This window comes from Periplaneta americana, chromosome 17, assembly GCF_040183065.1.
Source record: "Periplaneta americana isolate PAMFEO1 chromosome 17, P.americana_PAMFEO1_priV1, whole genome shotgun sequence".
Lineage (NCBI taxonomy): Eukaryota > Metazoa > Arthropoda > Insecta > Blattodea > Blattidae > Periplaneta > Periplaneta americana.
The window spans coordinates 4,500,845-4,515,271 of record NC_091133.1 but is presented as its reverse complement, the minus strand read 5'-3'; the positions used below and the strand labels follow the sequence as shown (position 1 = coordinate 4,515,271).

Genomic DNA, 14,427 nt, shown 5'->3' with positions numbered 1-14,427 from the left:
AATATGTGAAATAAGTGAATGTGTATAAACAATTGAATGCTCTTTCATATTTAAGTATAAAAATATAGGGGTGCCATTTGAAATTTCAAAGTGGGAGTGGCTGGAGGTGGGGGTGAAATCTGAAATGCAATTGAATTTAGACTGGGAAGTTTTGAAACGAAAGCTCCGTGCGCGCGCGCGCGCGCACGCACGCACGCACGCACGCACACACACACACACACACAGATATATATAGTTAGGTAGGTAGGTAGTTAGTGGAGTTTAAAAAGGCAGCACGTCAGCTACTATGGCTATTTGCGCCCTTATCTAAAATCCTTCATAAAACAGAGACACAATACAACAATCACAATGCTTAAAAGAACTAGTAAGAGTTGTCACGGTTAAAACGAGATACAGAAATGCAGTCTCAACAAGGTGATATATAAAAAATCATAAAAGTGAGCAGGTCTCAGACCCTACCCAGTATTTAAAAAGAAAGAATAAAATAGGCTAATAAAACAACCAGAAAAAACTTATCTGGCGCATTTCTAAAATACTCAGATGTAAAAGGTCCGAATGCCAAATTTGTTAAATATATATATATATATATATATATATATATATATACTAAATAACAAATGTAACCTCCGGATGTAAAGGGTCCGGAGGATAAGTAAAACAGGTCAATAAAAAACTAAATCACCCTGTCAAGTTCAGTATTGTATAAGATTCTGAGAACTATATTTGTACAATTAAAATCATTTCCAAGAGCGTCACATAGAGTCGGCCAAATGCCATATTGCCGATGGACACGGTCATATTTTCTGCAATACAATAAAAAATGTTCCACCATAAGGGAATATGGCACATATCACACTCTGGTTGAGGTTCGCCACGTAAGAGACGGCCATGTATCAGATGACAGTGGCCAATCCTCAATCGGGTGAGTAAAACTTCTTCGTGTTGTGATGCTCTTGTTGAGATGAATCCCAAACTCAGACAGTAATCTTTATACTTTGTAATTTATTTCCCTCTAGTGCAGACCATTCTCCTTCCCATTGCCACCATATTCTATATTTCAAGTGATTTTGTAAGTCCTGCCACCTCTCGCGCCAATATACCAATGTGGCATTCATAGCACCATCTTTGGCTGCAGCATCTGCGGCCTCATTCCCTGGAATTCCAACATGGCCAGGAATCCACACTACTCCACTCTCGGAGTCAGAGCTTAGGAGTGTGTGGAATAGCTGCTGTGTTCTTACCACAAGGGGGTCGAGCACACACATAAACGCACCCACGCACGCACACACACACACACACACACACACATACACACTTATTTTGTTTCACGAATTTGTTTCTGTCGATTAACACGATATTTTTTGCACCACATCATATTTCCCCTTCATTTTGCAGTAATAACATGTAACACCATTGAAAGTGTGCATTTTCAATTGGTACATTAAAAAATTCGCTACAATAGAAGCTAAGCTTTACACTTAAATACTGCAGTCAACTTTTAAAAATATACTCACGAATTTATCTATCGACATATCCTGCTCTTTTATCTGAAATGCCTTGGCACGACCCGTCACTAGACACTAGTTGTGCTGTTCCATATCCAATGCACATTTGCTGCGAGGGTATTATTTCTACAGACAACTCATAGTGTAAAATTATATAAGAAGAAAACTGTACTGGTACTTGTAAGTATTTTGAAAAGAAAAAAATGTCGTCTTTCTGAAACTCATCAATTCGGACGTATTTTCGTTTGTTAAAACTATGTAAATATTTATTTTTGGTGTGAACGACAGTACCAAAATTTGGCATTTATGACACTCTTGCCGTCACTAACTTCTCGAAACTTTTAAGAATTTAAGTGCAAACTGTGCAGTACCACCGCTGCATGCATAGAATGTGATCTGGAAATTTATTTCTACGTTTTTCGAAGTTTCACCAACGATGTTACAGCAACACTAGTACAAGTGCCAACTTTTTAAGGTCGTTTGCACAAAAAATAAATGTTTTCATGCTTGTAAGAGATGAAAATTCATCGGTATTTACTTAAAACAAACTGTAAAGCAAGGTATATCAAAAGCCTGAATACACCACACGTAACCATCACTGATACTAGTCCTTACGAAACTCATCAGAAACAGTATATGCAAAGCATATTTCTGCGAGATCGTGCGTATTTGCTTGGTTTCTGCACAAAAGCAATCCGCGGAAAGTCTAAAATTCCACATTCAGTATTCCCAACCTAACACACATAACAATTTCCCTCTTCTTACCGCTTAAGTGACATATTGATTTTAGTGCTTTAGTCTTTTAACATATTATTTTTAGAGACGTTCAATACAGTGATAATTATAAATTGGAAACTTAGCACTGCAATTTCACCTAAATTGCACTGTTAATTATTGTTTTTAAATATTTGCAAAAATTAAGTAAATTCTACGACTCCACTGAAGTTACTGGATTCGTGATGCAAGTAACATTAAGGAAGCCGTGAAAAAATCAACAAGATTCCATAGACTGGGTGAAAAAAAGACGTATATCACGGCCTGCTGGAGTATGGTAAACACAGAAAACATTTTAAAGCAACAATGTTGAAGATAGATATTTTTGTTTTGCAAATTTGCCGTCATTGAGCAGAAACCAAGATGGAGATTTCATTGCAACTAATTAGAAATTCCCCTTTCAGGTATATAATAAACGATCTTCGCACAAAATAATGTACGATACACGAGCGGTATGTTTTCTTTCAATTCTCAGAAATTAAAAAAGCTCAACTACGTTTCGCTTTTTCAAACTTTTCCTCGAACATGAAAACTTCAACATACCGCTCTTGTAACACATATTACTATTACATACTTGCGGCTTTTAAGGAATCCAGAGGTTTATTTTCGCCCTCATGTAAGTCCGCCATCGGTCCCAATCCTGTGCAAGATTAATCCAGTCCCTACCATCATATCCCACCTCTCTCAAATCTACTTTAATATTATCCTCCCATCTACGTCTCGGTCTCTCCAAAGATCTTATTCACTCCGGCCTTCCAACTAACACTCTATATGCATTTCTGGATTCGCCCTTACGTTCTACATGTCCTGCCTATCTCAAACGTCTGGGTTTAATGTTTCTAATTTTGTCAGGTGAAGAAGAAAATGCAAGCAGTTCTGCATTGTGTAACTTTCTCCATTCTCCTGTAACTTCATCTCTCTTACCCTTAAATATTTTCATAAGCATTTTATTCTCAAACACCCTCAACATCTGTTTGTCTCTCAAAGTACAAGTTCAAGTTTCACAACCATACAGAAGAACCGGTACTATAACTGTTTTATAAATTCCAACTTTCAGATTTCTTTAGAGCAGATGGAATGATAAAATCTTTTCAACTGAGTAATAACAGGCACTGCCCATATTTATTCTACGTTTAATTTCCTCTCGTATACCACTGTTGTTATTGTTGCAGTCAACTTGGAAAACTACAATGAAAACAAAACAAAACCAGAAGGACTACTAAAATATAAATATACAGTATTAAAACCAACTGAATATACAAACACGACAAGTTGTACTTCCAGTACGGTTGTTAGCAGAAAAACCACATAAACAAACGGTAAGCTTAGGCCTCTGCTACAGTTACCCTCACTTTCTATCTGTATGTAAGGCAGACCAAAAGTGTGAAGGAAAAAAACCTGTCACTGATCTGAAATGTACGAAAACTCGCTAATTAAATTACGGACATACATATGGGTCATTTTAAATAAAACGTACATTTCCAGTAACAAGTACTTTTCTTCCCTAATAATTAAAACGGAATGTAACAATATCACCACAATATTACAGCAGGCAGAAATGGTTTCGGAAAAGAGGATTACTAATCTTGGACGAGGAAATAGCCAAAGCAATACAAGACAAAAGAGAAGCCTTCCAGAAATATATCGCATTAGGAACTCTCGAAGCAAAAATAGAATAGGCCCCTATAATAGGAAGAAAGCCACTGCAAAACGTGAAACTAGAAAGAGACACAGAGAAAACTGGGATAGATTTGTCTCCAACTTAGAAAGAGATATAACCAATTCAAATTTTGGCAGACGATTCAGTTCCAAACGCAATTATAAGAACAATTTACGAATTATATAACCACAACATTATCAAAATTACTATTGGATCAGAACATACCGAATGGAGACCGATAAACTGTGGAGTTCGTCAAGGATGCCCCCTCTCACCACTTTTATTCAATACCGGTATATACATCAACTCCATCATCAGACATTGGCGAGTAACAATTCATGGAAACATCCTGCTCTTCCCAAATTGTACTCTAGATACATTATAATATGCAGACGATCAGGTTCTTTTTGCTACAAATGAAGACGAGCTGCAATACTCTATATATCATTTGAATATAATAGTACAAAATTTCAATATGAAAATTTCCCCAAACAAAACAAAAATTATGGCGTTCCAAGGTAAACAGCCATTAGGAGTAAAATTTGCATACGTTAGAACAGGTAAACTCATTTAAATATTTAGGTTATAATTTGACATATTTACCTGTTACTGATATAACTGAAAATATTCAACATTTTAATGGAGCATTAAGAACCATCAACCAGCTTTCACAACCACGAAAACCCAAAAACATACCAGGTTAAAAGCATATAAAGTTCTAGCAAGACCTGTCCTCATGTATGGTAGTGAGGCCTGGACTGTCCAAAACTCAGATATTCAACACCTAACAACTGCGGAAATGAGATTTCCAAGGAGGACTGCCGGCTACAGCTTGCTTGACCACAAATAGTGTGTTGAATGATATGCAAAATTTCTGTCATTTATGAAAGTGCAAGTTATAGCCTCTAATGTGAAATATATCATACAAAATAGAAGTCTATATCCACCTTGATAAAACAAAATTGTGAATAATTTTTGCTGTTGAGACGTTGGGACCTTGGTGCTCAGAGGCTAAAATGCTGGTTTCAGACATCGGGAAAAAGTTGCAAGCGCTCAATGGAGATTCCAGGTCGACTGACTTCTTGAGACAAAGAATCGCTATTGCTATCCAGCGTGGGAATGCTGCCAGTGTTATGGGGACATTTCCTCAAACACTGGCTTTGGAGGAAATATTTTATATTTAAAATTCAAACTATTGGCCTAATACCGGGATCAACTGCGTTTGTTGACACAACAAGACTTGAAGAGTCTTGAGGGAATTCTGTTGGAAGACGTTCAGGAATCTTTGCCACATTGTAATAGAACCCTCAAGGCTTTGCAGAATGAGATCATTATACATCTCGCGACCGATTGACAAGAAGAAGATTGTGTTCTTCACAAACAAGACAGCAGCTCTGCCTGTGGACGATGAGTTCCAGAAACTTTGGCGTTCTGTGGTAGTGGAGAGCACGGATAACCTGAAGATAGAGGAATATCTGGAGAAACAGGGAATCCGCTCCATGGAAGATCGTAGACCCAAGAAGACGAAACTCCACAAGCGTAAGAAACCGAACCAGAGCAAGAAACCGCGAGACAACGAGCACTTGGCTGACACCCTGGAAACGTACGATGACAAGTGAAGATCGGAGAAGTGAGAGTGGGATTGATTATTTCTTGTGACGTTGGTAGAGGAGATTGATGCTGTTGACTGGACACGAAGACCGCTAGACAATGCGTGTGTATTGTGTGCGACTGAAATGATGACGAAAAAAAAGTGTATCAAGTAATCCCTACTAAAAGAGAAGTTCACTATTACACTGCAAAAACTATTATAATTTTTTTTTTTTGAAAGTCACTGGAAAATAAAAAAAAAATATGTGTTAAGTTATATGGGTTACAAATAAAAATATGTATTTATATAAAGCAAATGGTGCATTGCTTGTTGTGTAACAAATTTCCCTTCGAATTATCAAGAGTGAATTTGTGTAAAGTCAAAATTCTTAATGGTTCTGATTTTATAACTGGAATCATAATTAGGGTAATTCCCCTGCAGAACTACATTGAAGGCAAAAAAAAATAATAATATTCATGGGCGAAGACTTACCGTTACGACGTAATAATATGAAATCGAACCAGACTTCATGCTATTCATTACGTCTTCGCCGTCCACAACTTACACAAACATAACATTCCAATATGCGCTGAACAGCTATCTCTACGATCGTGTCAGCTGTGCCTACTGTACTGATAGCACAACGTTTAGAATAGAAAGTGTGTTAACTCGGCAAGGATCTAATGGGACTTAAACCCCCTAGTGTTGCCACGGCAACTGAGATAAACATTGGAGTGGCAATCGTTTTTAGATTCCAGTTTTCCTCTTAATACTGTCGACAAAACAGATAGAACTCGCTCTGGTATGGAATTAAACATATATTTCTTGCGATGTTCAGGTTGATTTTTATTATGCCGTTTATGTGAGCGAGTAGTAATATGCCTAATTGTTTTGTTCTTGGTGTAATCCGATTATATAATCTGAGAGGAAGTAAGGCTTTTCTTTTTCCACTCAAAGACTAGGGTATTTTTCAGAAGTGGTGTAGAGTATTTCCACGGAGACAGAAAACTACATGCTCGTTTATCTGTAACATCCATTTTTTTGCGGTTTTGATAGTAAGAGCCGATAAATTTATTATTGACAGTAAGGAGGTAGAACTTCTACGGAAGAACTGGTGACCAAAACCGGATGCCATAACACATATTTCCCGGAACTTGTCTTGATACCTTAAAAAATAAAAAAAAAATCTCCACCCAATCCTTTCTCATAACAATCCTCCCTTACCAAATACCATCTGGCTATGACCAATTCCATCGACGCTAAATAACCTAGTACTTTATACAACATCGTTAAATAACCAAATAAAAAAAAATTGGACGTGATACCCGAAAATCAGAAGAACATCTTAGCTGATCTTGCGCTTGTGTGCATGTATGTGCCATTACTCCACACTTGGATGTCCAAAATTGTCTAGTTACTTTGACCGTAATCTCTTTTTCTTTTACTGGGTTATTTAACGAAGCTATATCAACTACGACGTTATTTAGCGTCTATGGGATTGGTCTTAGCGAGATGGCATTTGGCGAGATGAGGCCGAGGATTCGCCATAGATTACCTGAAATTTGCCTTGCGGTCGGGGAAAACCTCGGAAAAACCCAACCAGGTAATCAGCCCAAGCGGGAATCGAACCCGCGCCCGAACGCAATTCCGGATCGGCAGGCAAGCTCCTTAGCCGACAGAGCTACGCCGGTGGCTCGTAATCTCTTCCAGTGAATGACCGCCAGACCAGCATTTCAGCTGTTTTGTGCGAGTTTTTCAAAATTGATACACTTTTTACAGCCTGTGATGAGTTCGAGGGAAGTGAAAATACAAAAGAATATACAAGGTGAATGAACGGCCTTGCAGATACGCTCAAAGACTCCCCTTCTGCCTTGTACAAAGGATTCTAGCATTACACGATTTTAGAAAATATATTAAACGTAATTGGCAACATAAAGAACACTTCTGCCTAAGAAAGAACCCTTGAATTATTTAGAGTGACAATTCAGAGCACTCACGAAATATAGGTCTATTCATTCTTGTGGGATAGCAGATTTAAATATATTCTGACAGAAAAAAAAATTTAACCAGGATCCTCTAGAGCGACAGTAAGGAATTAGAAAATGATTATCTTGTGATGATCATCATAGACTTTCTACATCTGAACATTTTTCAATCTCTGTGCCGGTTAAAAAATTTGCTATATGCAAGTGCTAATTGTGAACCCCTAATTGAACCCAAGCACCTAGCTTCTACTTCATTAAATGTACACGTTTAATTATTAATTATTTTATTTTTAATAATATAAATTCTGTTGTAATTAATGAAAAAGTTATTTCAGTAACAAAAATACAGTATAATGCTGCTTTGTTAATCTGAATTACAATTTTATTACGTTTCAACATCATAAGAGATTTCTGATCAAGCATATGAGAAAGTAATTGCTATCCTGGAAAAAGTCGTTAATTTAATATTTTCGAATAAGTAACATACAACAACTTAATACAGTACTACCAAATTGTTTTAATTTTACAAAACACAAAATAAACTAGAATTCAAAAGATCAAAACTTGCATTATCATAGATATACATAATATCGAAGCTTAATTTGTAAGTCTGAGTTGCATTAATATTGCTTGTTCCCCCTGAATTACGTATAAACCAGTTACAACTGCAACAAATGGGTAAATAGTAGATAAAAACTATTGGTGAAAATAAAATGTCTCCTTTATTATATTACATTCTTTCCTGTGTATAAAAAACATAATTTCATATCAATGCGTACCGGTGCTTTACAATGCCATAAAAGTGTTTATTTTTGCGAAGCTGTACTTCTTTTTTGCGTACTTTGCTTGAAGCCGGCACAATGTTCCAGTTTTCAGTTAATTATTATATTTATTATTCAGGGGTGTATTATAGTTCACAATTTGTTGATGTAGTAATGTTGCTTTTTTAAGTAAGTAAAATATTGCGACAAAGTACTCTACAATGCATTCTTATGTAATGGGTTATTTTAAAAACCTTTTGCATTCGCTCGAATAGAGATCCTGAAACTAGGGCTGACAACAGAGCTAGCGCCACCCGGCGCCGAACCTTTAACTCAAAAGTCGATTTTTGGAGTTGGCGCTGACTCTAAGCCCTCTATAATACAGTGAGCAGGAAAATATTTGGGGCTAAGAGGGATAAAGTTACAGGAGAATGGAGAAAGTTACACAACGGAGAGCTACACGCATCGTATTCTTCACATGACATTATTAGGAACATAAAATCCAGATGTTTGAGATGGGCAGGACATGTAGCACGTATGGGCGAATCCAGAATTGCATATAGAGTGTTAGTTGGGAAGCCGGAAGGAAAAAGACCTTTGGGGAGGCCGAGACGTAGGTGGGAAGATAATATTAAAATGGAATTGAGGGAGGTGGGATATGATGGTAGAGACTGGATTAATCTTGCTCAGGATAGGGACCAATGGCGGGCTTATGTGAGGGCGGCAATGAACCTCCGGGTTCCTTAAAAGCCAGTAAGTATTATTATTATTATTATTATATTGATACGAGGTAGTCCACACCTGTGGAGTAACGGTCAGCGCGTCTGGCCGCGAAACCAGGTGGCCCGGGTTCGAATCCCGGTCGGGGCAAGTTACCTGGTTGAGGTTTTTTCCGGGGTTTTCCCTCAACCCAATACGAGCAAATGCTGGGTAACTTTCGGTGCTGGACACCGGACTCATTTCACCGGCATTATCACCTTCATTTGATTCAGACGCTAAATAACCTAGATGTTGATACAGCGTCGTAAAATAACCCAATAATAAAAAAAAAATAAATAAAAAAAAAAGATACGAGGTCTTGAATTTTGCCTAGGGCAGCCCTGGGTACAATAAAGAAGTGGAGTGGAAATTCCCTTCCATGCCCTTTATGCTTATAAGCAAACAGTGGACACTGTGCATTAGTGATGGATTTCAGGTGATCAGGGAGAGCGAAAGTTCGTGAAAGCTATGATGCACTCCGTCATTGAGCAGTGCTTAACTGCCGGTCGACTCGTCTCAGCTGGGAAGGTGGAGTGAGGAGTTAATGGGAAATATGTAGCGACTCAATTGAGTTAATAGCGCCTAGGTCTGGCTAGGGGCTCGCAAATCCCAGCGTCGCCACTGCGCTTTTCGTTCACTGCAATGCATGCTTATTAAAGTTGAAAGAGAAGTTGAACCGTGCAGATACACTTTTGGATTAGCATCAAACTCCATTGCTCTAGTCTCACGCCAAGCAGCGAGGTCAATGCTGCATTGCTGCCATGTAAAATTAGCTTGAAACAGTGTCACCAACATCGTCGATTTCCCGCTAAATCAGTAGGTTTTAAGGAAGTGTTCCAAGGGGAAATTTACATTCTGGAGGGAAGAGGAAAATCTGGATGTTTCTGAATACTAGTTCAAGTTATTGACTATTCTGCTTGCCTCAGTTCTCAATTTCAACTTTATTTGTATGTATTTATGATCTTCATTAATGTCGCAGAGCCTTAGTCTCGACAGATGACTTGCACTGCGTGATCGTCGATTCCTTCCCAGGATCAGTGCGTCACGCATCGTACTCTTGATCCCCCGGCAGCTTGCTTGTCTTGTGGTACTGGAAGTACGTGCAACAGAACTTTGGTGCTTTACTAGCTTAAGGTACGGTCACACGTCGCTACTTTTGCAGCGCTACTTTTGTATTGCACCTGCAAAAGTTGCGTGTCGTGTTCACACGTAAGCCAAAAGTAGCGCGCTGCACGCTACTTTTCGTGCTGCGCAACCCGAGTGCAGCAAAAGTTGCAACTGGAGGTTGCGAGTCTGTTCACACCAACGAGTTAGAAAGAGAAAGATATAGAGTGGTCATTGCGCCGCCATGTTTGAAGAAAATTGAACGACGGTCGGTAATGAACTTATGCGCCCAAAACAAAGTGGGCGTGGTGATAACTGACATTAGAATCGTCAGCTGTCTTAATTTCGTTTGCATAAATCAGTTAAATTGAAGTGGAAAAACCTAGTATTTCGTCAAATACGTGCTAGGAACTTAATCTAAACTTTTGTACGCTAAATTTAAAACACTTGAGCTATTCCTAGAAGGAATGCTTAAAAGAATAACCTAAGCAAAATTGTCATGTAGTATGACAAGAAGTCCTAGCAAATATACTGAAGAAAATGTTAATATTCCTAGGTTCTTTTAAATGCGACCTGCAAGATTGCCTATAAAATGAACGAGTATGATTCGGATAATTTTATTAAATTGTTTTCCCAGTCTCTACATGTTGCAAAACTATTTACTATACCATATATATAGAATGAAAGTAGGCCCTATCTGTAGTAAACAATCTTTACCTCCAACTTGTAACGTGGGTGAAACATGACAAAACACGCTTTCAGTTTTTTTGTTACAGTAAAGTATAATTATTATCGAAATTTGAACGTGAGGCCAACAGCCGGCTGGTCTGTCTGAGCCTTTCAAAGGCTGTGGCACCACAGATAATTATTAGTGTATAATTGAGCACCCACGTACAATAATGGATCGGTGTCGGTTAGAGTTCCCGGGTAGCTCAGTGGTAGAGCGTTGGTACGTTAAACCAAAGGTCCCGGGTTCGATACCCGGCTCCGGAACAATTTTTCCCTCGAAATTATTCAAATCAACTTTACAGGGAGTTATACCTGAAATCTTGATTTGCATGGGGTAAGTAGTTACGAAATATATTCATACTTACCCCATTATTGCACGTGGGTGCTCAATTATGTTCTTTCATGTCCTTCCAGTCAAAATACTAACAACAATACGACCTACCCCAGAGTTTTGCGTTATTTTCGATGCGAGTGTCGAAATACAATTTTAATATTTGATTGCTCTACTAGGTTTGAAACGGAATTGTAGCGGTTTCATCCGTATTTAGTTCAACTTTATTACTAGTGAACCATTTATTTGATTAATCGTTTGTCTTCGAAATAGGCCTACTTCTTATAAGCTACAGCTCATCGTCTTCTTGTATAAGCAGGAAGGACAGAAGGAGCAGAAATAAAGGATGCCGGTGTCGAAATACAGTTTTAATATTGTATTGCTATTTGTTTTTCACTGGGTTCGAAACGGAATTGTATTGGTTTTATCCGCATTTAGTTTAAGTACATTACCAGTGAACCATTTATTTTGTTTATGCCGGGCGTTGTTACACATTTATGCATGAAAAAAAAAATGCTGCTAATTAACAAAAGTATGGACTTAACTTCATAAAATTTACATGAAATATGATATATCAGTTGTCTTTTTCCTTTTGACATTGCAGTTATATGCAGCACACACAACAGGCATGTTTTTTCTTCGTTTTTTTGTGCTTCTTACCTCCGTTATACAACATTGTAAGCAGACGAATTTTTACAAAGGTGGGCGCTTAGCTCAGATCTGCCGTGTTTCGCGGTGGCACCGCAAAGAGCGCTGTACAGGACAACATGGCCACTCTATAGTCTTCTCTTTCTAACTCGTTGGTTCACACACAAGGCGCCACTTTTGCAGCCGCAGTCATGCTGTAGGTTTCCATCTCCGTGTTGACTTCTCAACATACATTTTGTGGTTATGTTTGCATTATTAAGGAACTCATGCGAAAGCTTCCTTATCTATTATTTGCTTTTCTGTCGTATCTAGTATTCAGAAATTGACATTATTTTTACTATAAAGCTTCTAAAAACGCCTATATACTTAAATGATAACCAACAGTATATTCACGTAATCAATGTTGGCAACCCTTCTGTTTGGAACTACGCTACGGAAAATTAAAAAAAAAAAAAGAATTATATCGTCACCAATTATACTCAGACTGTGTTGTGTATTTAATAACTGTTACAAATAATCTATTTTCATCACATTTAACATTAAAATATATCCAAGCAATAAAAGTATCCATTTTGATTCTTGCATTAATCTTGAATTAATTAATAAAAGTGTCATTGGCACATTTGGGTGGTAACACAGGTTGCAACCGCAGCAAAAGATTCAACAAAACCGATACCAAAAATGCTGCGGCTGCAACCCTGAGAACCCTGTTCACGCGTCGCTACTTTTAAGTTGCGCGCAGCATGGAAAAGTAGCGGGCAGCAGGTTCGGCAGCCGCTACATTTCGGGTTGCACCGTTGTTCACACGTCGCAGTACAAGAGTTGCGCAGTTTTTTGTACTGCAGCGCTGCGAAAGTAGCGACGTGTGATCGTACCTCTTGGCTAGAACCTCAATTATCCGCCACCCTATTAACCGAACGACGGATTATTAGAGTCTTCCTTTCGCTCTTTTTTTCTTTTGCTACACAAAAATATAGGTAATGTACCGGTATTCTTTTACTTGATTATTTAACGACGTTATACCAACTACTCGATTATTTTGCGTTGATGATAGCGAGATAATGTCGAGATGAGGCTGAGGATTTGCCATCGATTACCTGACATTCGCCTTACGCTTAGACAAAACCTAAGGAAAAACCCAAGTAGGTAATCAGCCCAAGCAGGAATCAAATCCACGTCCGAGCGAAAGTCCGGATCAACAAGCAAACGCGTTACCGCCTGAGCCATGCCAGTAACTTATATTATGTTAGAAAGATTTTTTCTACAACTCATTATCGTTACACAGTTTGTAGCAGGACTGCTGCTGCTGCCAGCAACAAAGAGATACTTGGGGGGGGATATCTTTCCCCAACTTGTAAATTAGCCAATATGCGAGTTCAAATAAACGACCTCAAGAACTTCTACACAATTCCAAACATGTGCAATATTCAGTCCTTATCGTGCTGTTCGAATGGCTCTACTATACAAATTCTATGCAAAATGACTTCCAAGAATGTAAATAAATAAAAAAAATGATAATATTATTACTTTATCATTACTATTATTATTTTAACAATGTACCACAAACAATAACTCTAATACCGATTATAATACTGTGATGATAGTAGTAGTAGTAGTAATAATAATAATAATAATAATAATAATAATAATCACACAAGTATGCGCGACAAAATTCAATTGAAAGCTCTTAAACTATAGGCCTAATCCTATAGCAATCTCAATATTTTGTGCAATGAGACACCATAAAACACAATTATATTTAATGCACTTATATCCAATATCGTTGCAATTTACAACATTGAATATCTGGTTTATGATAGTAAAAATAAAATACCGACGCAACAAATATTACACAATATAAAAACAAACGTGTTCATAAATTGCTTTTCAAATAGTTGAAAACATTTTGAAATTCATTTAATGTCTTTACACAGTGAACTACGGTTTATTTCTAAATCACTGTATCAGCTGGATCAGAATGGCGGTAGAGCAACATTCACTAAATCTTTGACAATTTGTAAGTGAACTGCGGAAGAAAGATTAGAAATTGCTTTCAACCTGACCCTGCATTTTCGCATTCGTTCCATCATACTCCCTTCGTACTACTGATTTGTCTTTTCATTCTGTTCTTCATTAACACTACAATCTTGGAATTTCAGTCCGTGATGTTGGTAGATTTTCTAGCAATGTAAACCCTACTGTAAGTTCATTTGAATGTGGAGTAACCTGTCAATAGTCAAGATTTTATGTAAATTTTTATTTGAACACAAGAATATAATATTGTAGTATCTGCTCGAACGTAAGTGTTCTGGAATTTGCAATTGGCACAACAGATTTTAAGGAATTGTACCTTCTTAGGTCAGAAGATATAATCGATTCATTGAGCCTGACTTCTTAAAATAAGTCACTTCTACTCTTCCTCAAATTTTATCTATCGCAATTTATGTTCGGTATAGACTGCATATAGCACGACTTTTTCCCTCAGCACTTCAGCAACTCGGAACTTGTGAACGCTTTTTCTCAACAATAGGACTCAATTTAGTAAAAGTAACCTCTACCAAACACTAGGTACAAGGTTAG

General features: G+C 37.7%; 1 protein-coding gene across 2 annotated transcripts in view; it reads right to left on the bottom strand.

The window, feature by feature from the left end:
* The window catches only part of LOC138692717 (zinc finger protein ZFP2-like), a 35,056-nt gene extending 28,914 nt beyond the window's left edge, over window positions 1-6,142 (bottom strand). The window contains exon 1 of one of the 2 annotated variants that reach the window (XM_069815892.1): window positions 6,023-6,142. The gene's annotated coding sequence lies outside the window, so the exon portion shown is untranslated. Of the gene's footprint in view, window positions 1-2,270; window positions 2,427-6,022 lie in introns of those variants that run through there. The other variant, XM_069815893.1, reaches the window with a different exon arrangement.
* Between the last annotated feature and the right edge of the window lie 8,285 nt (window positions 6,143-14,427).